The sequence below is a fragment of the Podarcis liolepis genome (assembly GCF_965112155.1).
Source record: "Podarcis liolepis genome assembly, chromosome: 1".
NCBI classification, from domain to species: domain Eukaryota; kingdom Metazoa; phylum Chordata; class Lepidosauria; order Squamata; family Lacertidae; genus Podarcis; species Podarcis liolepis.
In genome coordinates this window covers 91,523,107-91,538,573 of record NC_139554.1, presented here as the reverse complement: position 1 = coordinate 91,538,573, position 15,467 = coordinate 91,523,107, and the positions used below count along the sequence as shown (strand labels likewise).

General features: G+C 42.2%; 1 protein-coding gene across 10 annotated transcripts in view; it reads left to right on the top strand.

The window, feature by feature from the left end:
- The window catches only part of SEMA5B (semaphorin 5B), a 369,522-nt gene that overhangs the window by 109,727 nt on the left and 244,328 nt on the right, over positions 1-15,467 (top strand). For all 10 annotated transcript variants that reach the window (XM_083488884.1, XM_083488881.1, XM_083488882.1 and 7 more), the window contains one exon: positions 4,470-4,530. The gene's annotated coding sequence lies outside the window, so the exon portion shown is untranslated. The remainder of the gene's footprint in view (positions 1-4,469; positions 4,531-15,467) is intronic.

Here is a 15,467-nt window from a genome sequence, read left to right as displayed (position 1 = left end):
CTGGCAAGCCAGGTGCCCCCTCCCATCTTATATCTGTGCACCTGGTTATTCTTGCCTAGGTGCAGAACCTTACATTAGTCCCTATATTATTTTGGAAGTTTGGGCCCAGTTCTCCAATCTGTTAAAGTCATCTTGAATTACAATTCTGTCTTCGATTACATTGGCCACCCTTCCCAGTTTGGTGTCATCTGCAAATTTGAAGAACATCCCCTCAATACCTTCAATTAAGTCATTTATAAAGATGTTGAACAACTGCTGGCCCAGGTCAGAACTCTGTGGTCCTCCATGTGTCACTTTTTCCAGAATGATGAGGAACTGTTAGTAAGCATTCTCACTGGTTCTCACTGGCATTCTCAGCTGGTTCAGTCAACCAACTACAAATCTACCTAAGTGACTTTGTCAAGCCCACATTTTACTAGCTTCTCTGCAAGAATATATTGGGGGACTTGGTCAAAAGCCTTACTGAAATCAAGATACACTATGTGCAGGGATTCCGTTGATCTATGAAAAAAAGAAATGAGATTCATCTTTGAAGCACCCATGAATGTATGGCTGCAAAACATACCCATTAGGGAGAGTGCTCTAACTAGAGCTATGTTGCCAAAATAGCCATGGTCTTTCTCTGCACAAGTGTCGTCTTTGAGATGGACATCAAAACCAGACATATAAAACCACGTTTGCGCTTTTTCTTGAAAGCAGTGCACTTTTTCCTGTTTCTGGGGCCTTAGTTTGCTTTAGGGGTGGGCAGAGATCACGACTGAGATTTTCAGAGCCATATGTTGCCATAGTTTTTTTTACTTGTTTTTTGCTCGAAGCTTCTCCTTTTCTCTAACCAGAAAGCAAAAACCAAGCCAGATGATGTTCTTGCATTCAGTGGCACTTCACAATTATTCAGTATTCAAATAGTAACAGTGAGAAGCTGTGCGTGGGGTAAGGGATTATTCTACTTTAGTAGGAGTGTGACAATCTGCTACTTTGGAAATAGTTCATTGCTGTTCGCCTAAATGTTGTGTCCCAAACCAATTAATACTAAACCACTGAATAATTTCCCTGAATTCATCCCTTGTTTCTTTCTCATCTTCTACTTATCCTTTTCTTATCTGGTATGTCTTTTGATGTTTCGAGCCAGAAACTGTCACATTTAAGTAAAATAATTTACTTAGTTGGCATAGTACTAGGAGCAGTAGGAGTAGGATGTATGACTGTTGGGGAATTTCCATATTATAAATGTTTAATAATAATACATCAGAGTCTCAGTGTCTCTTGTCTGTCTGTCTTCTATAGCTGTAAGTTTGTAGAGCTTTCAAAAGAAAAGACCCAGAACCTATGGAAGGCTCTGGTGCACATGTGTGTTTCAACTGGGGCTTTCAGCGCCTAACTGCAACACTTTGTGTATCACCTGACACACTGAGCTACATTTCTCAAAGGTTCTGCTTGGCTGTAATCCAAGCATTGCCGTTTGACTGAGCTACTCATGGGTCCATGGGCCAATTAATTCCACCATGCCCTAAGCAGAGGAGGAAAATTTGTGGCCTCCAGATGTTCTGGACTTTATCCCTCATCTGTCCCAGGCAAGGATGGCAGGAGTTACACTTATGTGATATCTGGAGGGCCACAAGTAAACAATATATGAGGGTCACCTTGTAGCCTATTTTATGAGCAACTTCTCTTAATGTGAGAGGTTCCTGCCAGAGTAATCTTCTGCCCTCTTTCCATGCACATTTGGAATGTGACCTCATGTTCATCTTGGATTCCTCTACCTGCTTCTTCCGGACTTCTTGAACTTCGATCACTGCTTTTGGAACTTTACTTTCTGCCTGCCTTGGATTACGCTATGTTCCTCTGGCTGCTTTGCCCTGGGCTAACCTAGTGCAGAGGAGGACCTTCAGTAATCCCAGCTTTCCTGAAGACACCCTAGAAAAATGCTGAAAGTGGGCATGTTGTTGTTGGTTGCTGTTAGCATCTGTGTGCCTCAAGAGACAATGGACCTGCTGTGGATCCAGTGTCTGGTAACTCATACTGCTGCCTCCCACATTGTTTTTGCTGAGTTAGCAACACCAAAGGGAGGTCTCTGGGGTGCAAACCTGGGGTGTGTATATGGAGGCCCTGGGCTGCTCAGAGGACAAGATCTCCCTCTTGGCTTCGTTGATATGATCCAAAGTAAAGCAGAGGAATTCATTTGGCAGCGGCTTGGCTGCAGGAGTTGCTGGAAGGAGGTGTATGGTTCCAAAATTAAAAGTAGGTTGTATGTTGCAGACTCTGGTTGGAAGGTAGACATTGACTCTGCAAAGACTGAAGGCTCCAGGATTTATTAATGTCTTGTATTCCACACAGGGCTATGTTTGAAAACTGATATGAAGCTTAAACTGCTGCAGAAATGAACAAAAACATTTTTTGGGAGAATAATGGTCCACAAAAGTAATGCTCATTAATAGACACATTTTTGCTGTCAAGCATAATTCAAGGTGACTAAAGTTCAAATTGCCTGTGTACAAAGTGGGCCTTCTCCCTGCTTTGGGGGATCTGTGGATGGAGGAGTTGCCCAAGATACATTTGCTATCCTAATTCTGCAATTTTTGTTCTCAGGAAGCTTACATACGCCCATATCTAGGTGCTACTAGACATCAACTAAGACATTTTATTTAAATTGCCCTTTGGACAGTGATGAATCCTACTCTGTTTCATCTGCTTTGTATATGAATTATTTTAACTGCAAGTTTGTTTTGTTCACATTGTACAGTTCTATTGATGTGAGCACCTTGTGGTAGGTAAACTGCCTGAGAGATCAAGCACAATTATAGACTCACAGAAAATTACAGCAGCTTCTCTGCACTTCAGGCTTGTATCCATATCAAAGAGTCAGCAGAATCATGTGATGCTTAAAGTGCAGGTGGAAAATTTTACATTTTAAAAGTTCCCCTGTGTAAAGAAAACCAAAACAAAACCTGTTCATAGAAAAATAGCACACTGGGGACCAGCCTAGGCTAGAACCTTTCTTTTCCTAAAGCAAGCTTTCTGTGGGCAGGGAATTTTAGGTGTGGGGCAACATTCAGATGTACTATCCCACCCCAATCTGGATTCTAATACTCTGTTCTCCAAGTACAATCTCATTTGAAAAATTGGAGGCCCTTGGTAAACTGAGCTGCAATGCAGGCTGTGTTTGCTCCTTGAATGGTCATCAGAGAGTTTCACATTTTTCTCAGATTTGTTTATTCCTTAAGATTATTTGCCAAGTGCTTTGAATCACCGTTGAGAACGCGATGAAATTCTAAATGAGCTGTGTTTGGTTGAGTTGGATACAATACAAAGGTCACATATGTTTCTGTTTCCTGTGTGGAGGAAGATAACTCTCTAAGAATTAGATGTTGAGAATGAATGTGCATGTTAACTAATATGTATTTTTCTGCAGAACAAACCACGGCATGTAACCACAGTTTGATGTGTGCTAGAAACTTTCCAGCAAGTAACATGCTGGCCAAAAGCTAGAACAGCAAGCTTCCAAATGAATTGAGCTTATCTCTTACAGTCTGTTCTGCACAGTCCTTCAGATAAGAATCCCAGAACTCACATTTTATCTGGGCTGGGGGAGCCAGTGGCCCTCTATATGATGTTGGCCTCTGAACTCCCTTTAGCCCCACCAACAATGGCCATAAAATGGGGGTGGTTTGAGCTGTAACCACTCCGCAACACCTGGAAAGCGACAGGGTCCCCACCTTTGATTTATTTGTTTAAACAACAGTCTGCAGTGTGTGATATAAAGTCTCTTGCATCCTAGGAAATTTAGTATGTAGGGTTGTGGATTTTATAGTTCCGTACAGGAACTCAGTGACCCAAGGTCTGCAAGAGTTCTTATAGGCAGGGATCATTATCTCATGGTAGCTATCTCTGATGAACCCTTAGAGAGGAGAAGGAAGAACATAAACACAGTGATAGAGGAAGTTCTACCGTGTTTTCCCTAGTCTGTGAAGTTGCCTAGTGTTGGATGTGTCTGAAATCAAAGCAAAATCAATGTAGGATTGGAAATGAGTGTCTGGAAATACTTTACTGGAGAAAGGGAAACTTCCTAGAAACTCACAAATAACTGCCTTTTATTGTGTATCTGTGATTTATAAATTCCAATACATTCCCCCTGTTTACCAGGAACCTAGTATTTTCCAATACTTTTTTTGCAGTGGAGTTGTCATTTTCCCAAGTTCCAGCTTCATCTGCTCTGAGATTAAACTTGTGCGTCAAAGGTGGAGACATCTTGGCTGTAGATGGTTTGGCATGCTTCAGCGCCAAGACACCATGCAACACACCATCAGGAAGAGACAGTTGATTGAAGAATGGCTAAGCTTTCAGAATAGAATTGTGTCTCTGTTTCCATTTGCTAAATGTTGGAGGAGAATGACATAACATCCATTACATTTTTACTCTGTTCTGCTATTTTTAGCATTCTTTATTTTCGTTGTGCTTTTCTTTTCTTGCAGGTTGCAACAGGATTACAAGAGAGCACGGACCTCGAAATGACATGCTAGTGATGCAAAGGCAGTGAGTATTTTGAGAAAACCAGTTTTCTATTTTTAAAACTGTAATGACACCCTTTCTAGATTTCGACTTTTGTTTCCCAATCCTTTGACATAGGCTCTGTCTAGATGATAGTTTCTTCCACAGATGGTTTGCTGTTACAGCAAGAAACCTGAAGCAGTGAAGAAGAACCCAAATAAGAGCGTCTCATTCATGGGGCGGGGGGGGGGGAGTAAAATTTGTGCTTTTGTATTGTGTCATTCATAAACACATCCTAGGTCTGCTATTGTGTGAACTGGGAAGGATTAGCACAGAAATCTCTTTGGTTTCAATTTAGCTGTAGATGTCTCATATGCTCTCTCCACCCCCACTGCCCTAATATTCCACATATAGAAGTTGCTTAGATTGGCTATTGTATCTGAGGACAGCAGGTTTGTTATGGGAGTGTAGATCAGGTTGTGTTGTACATATAGCTGTATCCTCCCAAAGAAAGGAACACATGCCATCTCTCAGCATTTGCCACTTGCATTTGCCACTTGAAGCAGTCTCCTTATTGCTTAATTGTAGGGCTGGCCCTGTTCATTGTGTCTCACACCTTCCTACTTACTCTCTGGCGCAATCTTGCATACATTTAAAAGGCTCTGTTTGGAACCAGTGATAGGCAGTGGAATTTTTGGATGACCACATGATATCTATCAGTAAAGGACATAGTCATGTGATCAATGTTGTGGGAAAACCGAGCTGTAACTCGACACAATGTATCCAAATGACTAAGGTTCATGCACAGTTATTAAATGGATGCTGAGGACCCAAATCATGGATTGTATGTGAACAGAGTATCAGACATGTTCTTTCTTCAGTTTCATCCCTTTTAAATCGGAACCAGTGAAGGCAGTGAAGGTCCTGTGTGAGTGTCTGGAGGGGGTTGGAGGATGGATGGTGGCTAACAAATTAAGGTTGAATCCTGACAAGACAGAAATACTGTTTTGGGGGGACAGTGGGTGGGCAGGTGTGGAAAACTCCCTGGTCCTGAATGGGGTAACTGTGTCCCTAAAGGACCAGGTGCGCAGCTTGGGAGTAATTTTGGACTCACAGCTGTCCATGGAGACACAGGTCAGTTCTGTTTCCAGGGCAGCTGTCTACCAGCTTCATCTGGTATGCAGGCTGAGACCCTATCTGCCCGTGGACTGTCTCGCCAGAGTGGTGCATGCCCTAGTTATCTCCCACTTGGAGTCCTGCAATGCGCTCTACGTGGGGCTACCTTTGAAGGTGACTCGGAAACTACAACTAATCCATAATGCGGCAGCTAGACTGGTGAGAGTGGGAGTGGCCAACGAGACCATATAACACCGGTCCTGAAAGACCTAAGTTTTTAATGTTTGATGTATTTATCGTGGTTTTAGTATTCTATTGGGAGCCACCCAGAGTGGCTGGGGAAACCCCGCCAGATGGGCGGGGAATAAATAAATTATTATTATTATTATTATTATTATTATTATTATTATTATTATTATTATTTATTTGGGGTATAAATAATAAATTATTATTATTATTATTATTATCATCATCATCATCATCATCATCATCATCATCATCATCTCATCTCTGACTCCACCCATTTCTCAGCTGCCTTCAATATTCTCTGTCCCTGACATTATTCCACTTGTTTTTCTGCTCACTCTTTCTTTCTTTCCACATGTTACCAAGGCAGCAGAGCCTGAGGATTAGAACCAATGATATTCACCTCTTCTGGTTCTTTGACACCAGTGTAAACCAGTGGCTACAATGGGATGCATTCCCACCCACCTGCCCAGGTTTTTTGTGATTTCAGAACAATTGAGTTGCAGCAAGATGCCTCACCACTACATTATAGAAATCGAGTAGGATTTAATTAATGCTGCCATTTATAGCAAGTGCCTCATTAAGTCAGGTAGGGTCAAGAATACTTACATGGCTGCTCAATGATATCTTATGGGCTGTCCTTGGAGTTTTCTGTAATCCAAAGCTTGGATATATATTAAGACTTTGATATTTGGTTTGGTTTTGAATGTAGTTTGGGTTTCTCATTGGTTTGTTAAATTTTAATTGAATGTGACATGTTTAATTTGTCATTACCTACTCTTGGCTTTTGGAATGTAGGTGCGGCTATCCGTTTAGATAACCAATTAATAAATCACCACCTCGCCAATTAATATGCATGAATTAAGTGGTTGATTATATATTTTAGTCAGTTTATCCCCCAGTGTGTTTTACTGTGCTGCTTACTTAATGTACTCATTGGATCTCCATTTACTTCACTCAGGAACTCAGTACAGTCAATATCTTGTAATGAAAAACCCATCGATTCCACCTTTTATTTTAGTCCCAGTTGATGGCTTTCATCAGGAGCTATCAGATAACTCAATCACTGGCCCATTGAAAATTGTGCTTTAATCAATGGGTGAGACCATTTTGCTTAAGGGAGACTTTGGGAAAAGTCACAAGGAAAGAACACAATAGGGGGAGAACTGGAAATACAAATAATGCTGTAATTGAATCCTTTTGCCAGCATTTCAGACCTTGTGTTGATTTTTATTGTCTCCCCAGAGTAATACACTAATTCCTCAGCCACTTCCACAGTTAAGTAGAAACTGAAGTCATGAACTTGCAGATGCTTCACTTGTAAGAGTGCCTATTGTCTACATCCAGGGAAGAAGTGATTTTTTAGGTCTTGATCGCTTCAGAAGCCATGTGCGTGGGAAGATTGGGCTTATTTTGTAGTCACTCTCAGCGCACAGTAATTTGGCTGCTCCTGTCTGAATCAGTATCTTACACCATATGACGCACATTCATCTTGACTCTATGATATTCAATGTTAATTATACCCACTCATTGAAATCAATGAAGTTATGTCCTTTGAGTTCAGTGCATCTATCCTGAGTATTACTTAGTTGGATACTCAGTTTCTTCAGTTATTGGAGATTACAATAATTTTGGAAGAAGAAAAAGAGTAATTCTCAATGACAGTGTCGCAGCTGTGGAAATCCTTCACTACTGAGATCAGGCTATCCCCCACATTATATGCGTCCAGATGGCAACTCAGTACTATTTGTTCAAACAGGCCTATAGAGCACAATAAGAGTGACATCATTTGTCTTTTTCTTTGGACTTGTATTTAATGCTCACTTCTGATGTACTTTTATTTTGTTTTTAATACTGAGTCTTTGCTGTTAGCTGTTCTGGGTTCTCCTGAGAGTAATGATGAGATGTAAGGAATAACACAATTACTTTCAGTTTTTGTGAGGTAAAAGCCAGAAATATAAACATGTAGAACATTTTCAGTGGTGGGGCTAAAAGCAACTTCATGTTGGCATGGACATGAGTCTGTGGCCAACAAGGGCAGGATTTTGCAAGTCAAGCTTACAGTGACATTTTAAAATGTTGTGATGATGGTACTCCCAAACTTTCCGGACATTAGTTATCCATATTTATGCCCCACATATCTCCATGTCCATGGAAACACATAAAATACAGAGTTGGGTTTTGTGGTGTTTTTTTTGATAAGCAGAGGTGGTTGGAGTGTTTTGAATGTTTCGCAGAACACTGAGATATAGAAAACTCTGCTGTACAATGGAATAGCAGAAGGAGGTAAGAATTTAGGGTTTTATCCAATGGTATTTGTCTAGTGATGGAAAACCCTTCAGTCCAATGTGACTTCCATCATTGGATCCAGGAAGGAAGGTGACGTTTTGCATATTCATTCTATACCTGCACCTCCCCACCTTCAGCCTGTACTTGAGGGTTGTGGCACAGCATGGAAAGTGGTGTGGTAGGCTTCCAATGCGGAAGTGAATTGGCTAAAATAGTCTCCCTACTGGTTCTGCTGATGGGAGCCTCTGCTAGATCAAAGAGTTTTTCACCAGCAGAAGGACACCACTGAATACAACTCATCGTATATGCACATAATTTGATCCACAATCATCATTCTCTGACACCTACTTCCTAAATAAATAACAACTGAGGCAATTACAACATTTGCTAAATTGATATCTACTGTTCCATCTGTATCACAATTATCTTTTAATCTGTATGTGTGATTACTTAAACAAAATACAAGCTTCTAAATGAATGTTCATTAAACACACCCTATGGCTCATTTCCCTGATGGGTATTTTAAAGATTATGCACTCAAAACATTTTTAAAAGCACAAAAATTACTTGCCCTGTGGAATCAAAATAACTAAAGTTTGGGCCTTTTTCTTGCAGAAACCCATTTCTGGTTTTCAGTACCACATTGTATGGGGAAAAATTATTAATAAAATAGTAGACTTGGTTGTGCTTTATTCATGGTAAAGGAGGAAGAGGAATGAAATGGTAGGGATCACAATATCATATGTTGCTGTTTTTGGAAAGTATGTTTTCCTCCTTCAGGTAAATTTGTACCAGAAACTACAGATTAGATCGGAATTACATTGGCATGGCTAACATAAAAATCTAAAGGTAAAGGACCCCTGACAGTTACGTTCAGTTGCAAACGACTTTGGGGTTGCAGTTCTCATCTCGCTTTATTGGCTGAGGGAGCCAGCGTACAGCTTCTGGGTCATTTGGCCAGCATGACTAAGCCACTTCTGGCGAACCACAGCAGCCCACGGAAATGCCGTTTACCTTCCTGCCGGAGCAGTACCTATTTATCTACTTGCACTTTGACGTGCTTTTGAACTGCTAGGTTGGCAGGAGCTGGGACTGAACAACAGGAGCTCACCCCATCTTAGGGATTCGAACCGCCAACCTTCTGATCAGCAAGCCCAAGGCTCATTGGTTTACACCACAGCGCCACCCGCGTCCCATATGGCTAACATAGAACTATATGGGAACCAGTGCCATACAGATAACTCTAGTTGATCCTTCGAACTGTAGAGCAGCTATTTTGAGGGTCCTTTTGTGCCATAATGTCCCCATCCTATAAATTGAATGTGTGAATTGGCCGTTAGTTCACGAAGATCTGCTGAGTTGTAATTGACCTATAACAACCCATCAGAACACTTTTTATACTATCAGTAAGAATTCTTAAAATATATTTACTTGAAAGGTCAACTCTATGCCATTTACTAGAAGAGCATTCATTGGATAATATTTTATGAGGTTCTAAAGATTTGGAGGAATTGAAGACTACTCATTATTTTCCTAGATGTATTTTTAAAGCAAGAATCAAGGAAATCCTATCCTATCCTAAACATGTCAGTGTTTATTTGAGATGTGTCGTACATGGGTTTGAACTACATCTTCAGTGAGTTGTGTAGCTATACATTTACACACACACAATGGGAGTAGATGATAAACCCTGATGATAAAATTATGATTTTTTAAAAAAAGAAATAGTGCAAAACTTGCTTATTGGACAGAAAATGCTGTTGCAATTCACAGATGTTAGTTTTTAAGGGAGCTTTTTTTTTGAGAGAGGCAATTGCTGGAGCCAAATCACATCCCTGTATTTTTAGGCACTGTCCTATTGTCTCAGAAGAATAAAAGTTGTGAAAAAATGACTTTTTCTGATATTGATGAAGCTTTAGAAGGATCTGGCAATCACTGCAGTCAGAACTACACATGATAAAGTAAAGCAGTCTGCAGTGCAGATGTTGCTGGCTGTTGTGGACAAAAGTCAGTAATAGGCTCTTGAACTTAACAGGGATGTAGGTGACATCAAGTATTCCCCCCCCCCACCTCAGCTGAGGGCTGAGCCAAAACTGGGGGGTTACTTTTAAAAAAATACTTCGCCCTTTGTGAGGAAACTGGGAAGTTGTCGTGAAACACAAGTAGCAAGCTTAGGGCTAGTTAATGCATGAGGGGGTTAAGAGCATAGAATTGTATTCCTAGACTCAGCTAGGTGATGCCGCTCACCTAGAAGAAAGGAAGTTAAGTTTCCTCCTTTGTTCATTTTCTTTCACCATGTGATGTGCTTGCTTACTTTTAGCTCAGACTGCATACTTGGAGGTATTTCACTATATTTTGTATCCCAAGTTTTTTGCCTGTGTTTACTTTCTGTTGCATGGATAAATGCATGAAGCTGACCTTTGGAACATTGTAAGTAAAACATTTTAAACTTACTAAGGTGTGTGGTCTGTTCAATGCTAAGAAGGGTAGGATCAGGGAAGCTCTGGTAATGGGCTAAATGTGATATTAAAAGCTTTAACAGCCTAAATCACACTGCTCCCTGCTTTTGTGACTTTTTAACTCTGCTGGGGGTTCTCCCTTGCTGGAGAGTGTGTTTAGCCCCACACTTTGGCTCTAGGGCAGTGTTTCCCAACCAGTGTTCCGCGGCACACTAGTGTGCCGCCGGACGTTGCCTAGTGTGCCGTGGGAGGGAGGCGGGCGAGTCGGGCTAATCCTCCGACGAGCTCCACCTCCAGACCCATTGCTCAAATCCTTTAACCCAGGAGGGCGGGGGGGGGGGGAGAAAGAGAAAAAAGAAAGGGTGGGAAAAAAGAAGGGGAAGAGAAAATATTTTTTTTAAAAAAGGAAAGAGAGGGGGAAAAGCGAGGGATGGAGGAAGGGGAATAAACAGAAGGGGAGGACAATGAAGAGGGGCGGGGCTTGGCAGGCAGCAGATAACTGGGGAGGGGGGCGCGGCTGGCGGCGGCTCAAGGCAGGAAGGGAGGAGCTGCCTCGCGGAGAGTCTTGGGCTGCAGAGATTTCCCGTTCAGGAGCGCGGGAGGCCACGCCGTGGATGGGAATCTCCTCCTCCTCTTCCTCCTCCTCCTCCAGGAGAGAGGGTGGTCCGCCCCACCGAGTCGGGCCTGCTCAAGCGTGGGAGCCTATAGTTAGAGCTCAGCTCCTTTTCTTGCCTTCCCCGCCCCCCCCACGGAGCACATTTTCCTCGCCCCCCAACCCCCGCATGTAGAATAGAAGCCCTCCAGCCTCCACGGTGCACAAACTCTCCCCTCTGCAACGAAGCGCTTTGTTGCATATCTTTGGTGAGGTTTTTAGGCAGTCTTGGTGCACCTTAAATCAGCGCTAATTGCGCCTGGACGCAGTATTTACTTCCGAGTAGGCCCCCTTCTCCCCCCCCGGTAGCACCTGACGTTGCTATTCGTATCATCAGGTTTGTTTGTTGATAATTTAATTGTTTTAAAAGCATCATGCTAAAGAGCTCTCTCCCACCCCCAGACCCTTGGGCAAAACAGAAACACACACATACACAAACACAGAGATTGAGCCCTGCAGGTTTTATGAAATGAATGGATTCTGAATGCCTGTTTCAGTGGCTTGTCCGCCTTAGGCTGCTGGGCCAGACACCTGTTACACGGTGCAGTCCGTAAGCTGTGAGCGCTGCTACCTGCCGCCGAGACCACGCAACGACAGTCTTGAAAGACCTACATTGGCTCCCAGTACCTTTCCGAGCACAATTCAAAGTGTTGGTGCTGACCTTTAAAGCCCTAAGCGGTTTCGGTCCAGTACACCTGAAGTAGCGTCTCCGCCACCATCGTTCAGCCCAGACACTGAGATCCAGTGCCAAGGGCCTTCTGGCAATTCCCTCACTGTGAAAAGTGAGGTTACAGGGAACCAGGCAGAGGGCCTTCTCGGTAGTGGCGCCCGCCCTGTGGAATGCCCTCCCATCAGACATCAAAGAGATAACCATTACCTTCTATGCTGTTACTATTTTTTTATTTTTTTTTACATAAGTAAAAAGTGACCTTTCCCCATCTGGCATGGTGGTGTGCCTCGAGATTTTTTTCATGAAACAAGTGTGCCTTTGCCCAAAAAAGGTTGGGAAACACTGCTCTAGGGATCCAGCCAATTCTTTTATTAATTACCCCATATGTGTTTATCTATCTATCTATCTATCTATCTATCTATCCACTCCACAGAAAAACACTTTCCCTCATTTTGGTAATCTTTTACGGATCACACAAATAAGTGAAAATTTTCACATCTGGAGTACTTTTATATAAAGTCCTAAGTTTTAATTATGTTGTGGTCTGCCATTATGTGATATTTGATCATTAGAGTAAGGTGAATTCACACCTGCAGTCTTTGATGACTGCTACATCAAATGGTGATTTTTCTTTCTCTTCAACTACGGTTGCAGAGCAAACCCAGCTAGAGCTTCTATATCACTTGACATCAGCACAGATAGCATAATGCTTTTCTGTGGAGAAAATTCACACTTCAGATGCAAGTTGAATTATGTACATGAATGTGTGAATCAGCTTTTAGTAGCCTTGTTACTCTGTGACTCTGCTATTAAATTCTTATTTTTAGTCACTTTTATGCACCATCCCAGGACACAGATTTTTCCTGCTGTCTGTTTTCAGATGCAACAGGCCATATAAGGTTTGTGTACCATTAAACCACTCAAGATTTTGTTTTTCCTGATCCGTGCGTAGTAACATCATTAACACAGGCAGATTACCACACTTCATTGTACTGTCTCCATGGTACATTAAAAGCCTTTCCTCATTGGTAAAATTGGCCTATTCTTCTGTAAAATGAGGTGTCCATTGGCAGTTCTTTGGCAAGTTGCACAGACTGTTAAATGAAAGGGAAAGTGACTTAATGTGGGAAAAGAAATTAAATGTGACAAGTGCAAAGGAAGATATCAGAGAACTGATGACTAAAGTCTCCACTTATTCCTGTGAGTGTATGCAGGCATGCCCCCCCCCTCTCTCTCTCTCTCTCACACACACACACACACACAGTATATTTGTTTTATTGATGATATTTCCATTGGGAATAATTAATGCATTTGCCAGACATTTTGGGAGAAATGTTTATATGAACTAAGCATTCTTTTAATTTCTAGATGTCGTCTCCCACCCTCTTGGTAGCTAGTTGTTTATTTTCATAGCCCTGTAAATAGCTACCTTAGCTTTGTGCTTAGGGGCTGGCCCAGCCCTGGAAAGTGTTGCTGCATTTTACAAATAGTTTTTCAATATCCTGGGATATTGGTCTCCATCCATGAGCTAAAAGAAATGTTGCCCCCCCCCCCGCTACACTTTAGCTGCAGATGTTTTGAGAACTGCTGGGTGAAAAGTGATAACTCAGCCCATCACCTGTGAGCCCCGAGTGAAATTGGCAAGAGAAGGCTTTCCGAGTTAATCAGCAATGTCACACATACAGGTGTGAGCAAGCAATCACTGCAAAAAGATCTAAGTAGGAGAAAGTTTTGAGTAGTTTAGTGACAATTGAAGGCTTCTCAGAAAAGATAGCTGAATGCTCCCTGATCTGGCTGTGGGCCATATGCATGTGAATGCAGGCTTTTGCTTGTGTACCCCAAAGCTGGATGGGGAATTGGTTGCACCATGTGCGATTCCCCAACCCAGCCCAGCAGCAAGTGTTGTGCACACAGCCCTATTTGAGAAGTGGAACTCCTGCCAATTGGCTCTTTGGAAGGGTGTGTTGTGTGTGCTCAACAGCTGGTTGAGGGTTTCTCGCCTTACAAAGTTATCCTCCAGAGTTCCCTGAATGTTCTCCTGTTCCTATTTTTTGGTCTTAATTCATGTTCGAGGGGGAACCAGTAGTAGTAGTTTAAAACAACAATGAAGAAACAAAACCTTTAATTGTGAGAGGGTTTACCTTTTTTAATCCTGCCGACTTCTATATTTGCCCTAACTGTTGCTGCTTCTCCGTTGGTTTTCCCTTCTAATTACTACGTTCTCTTCCTGGATTAGTCATGCGGGTGCTCCCTGTGAAATTAGGACTCATGCAGTAAATGGGATGACAACATGATGCTGTGCAACCATTCATGTTTGTTTGTGCTGAGTTCAGTGAGGGTAAATTAAGCCAATAGAGAGAGCTGAGTGAAAGACAGAAGGGGGCTGCCCAAAATGTTGATGATGAATATTGCTGCTCGTGCAAAACCCTGGCCGATCCACATGCATTTTGTTGAATTGGAAGTTTCGGCTGGAACCATGGAGTGAGTGTAAAGGGAAGAAAAGAGGTATAGTACTTCCACCCCCCCTCCCCTGGAAACCCATCTGAATTTTTCCATAAAGATATTGTGCTCTTGTTTGAGAAAAAGATATTTTGGTTCAATGTTTTTCATATATGTATATTTTAAAAACACACATTATAGTTTCTGCTAGAGATTCTTAATACAATATTAGAAATAGAGGAAGCTGCCTTATATCAAGGCAGACCATTGGTGCACTTAGCTCATTATTGTCAACACTGACAGGCAGGGAATATTTTCCAGCCTTAATTGGAGATGCTGGGGATTGAACCTTAGACCTTCTGCATGCAAAGCAGATGCTCTACCACTGAGCTATGGCCCTCCCCCAAGAGACTGCAGTGTCCCATGTTCCTGTGAGGAGAATCTCAAAAGAAACTACTCTGTTTAAAGGTTCGCCAAGGTGTTTCAGTTCTTCCTTTTCATGCTAGCGAATGTACACACAGACTAGCTGCTTGGCTTTGAGGAGATGCAGCTGCTCTGCAGAATCTGCAGCTGGCAGGGACTTCCATAAATAATTTAGGGTGATGTTATGTATCCAGTGAGATCCCACAGTTGAAACGTTGTGATGTTAATTACTGGTGCATGGCTTAATTACATCACGGACATGTGGCAAGCGATGTAGCATGGGCCAGGACGGCAAATCAGGGAATGTGCAGATGATTACACCACTGGGTTGCATGCACTAATTTGAAACAAATTGGAAAACCTCTTGCCACCCACCCACCCATTTTGTAATTGACCAAAATCAACATGAATGTGGGTAAACAACTTGGGGCTGGCCCCTGATAGTGTAGCTTTGATGGAGAGGCTGTTTGGACTTCAAATCCTATAATTAACAAGCTTGGGCCAGTGACTCCTCCATTGGCCTGGGTACTGCTGTTTAAGACTCCAATTGCATCCCATAATCTAAGATGATGTAATTCTATGGACATGTTTTCAGTAATTCTATGGACATATTTTCATCAGCTTGCAAAAGTGTGTTTTATATTTCCATAATATAAAGGGCTTCTTTTAATGCTCCGGTTTTCAGGCG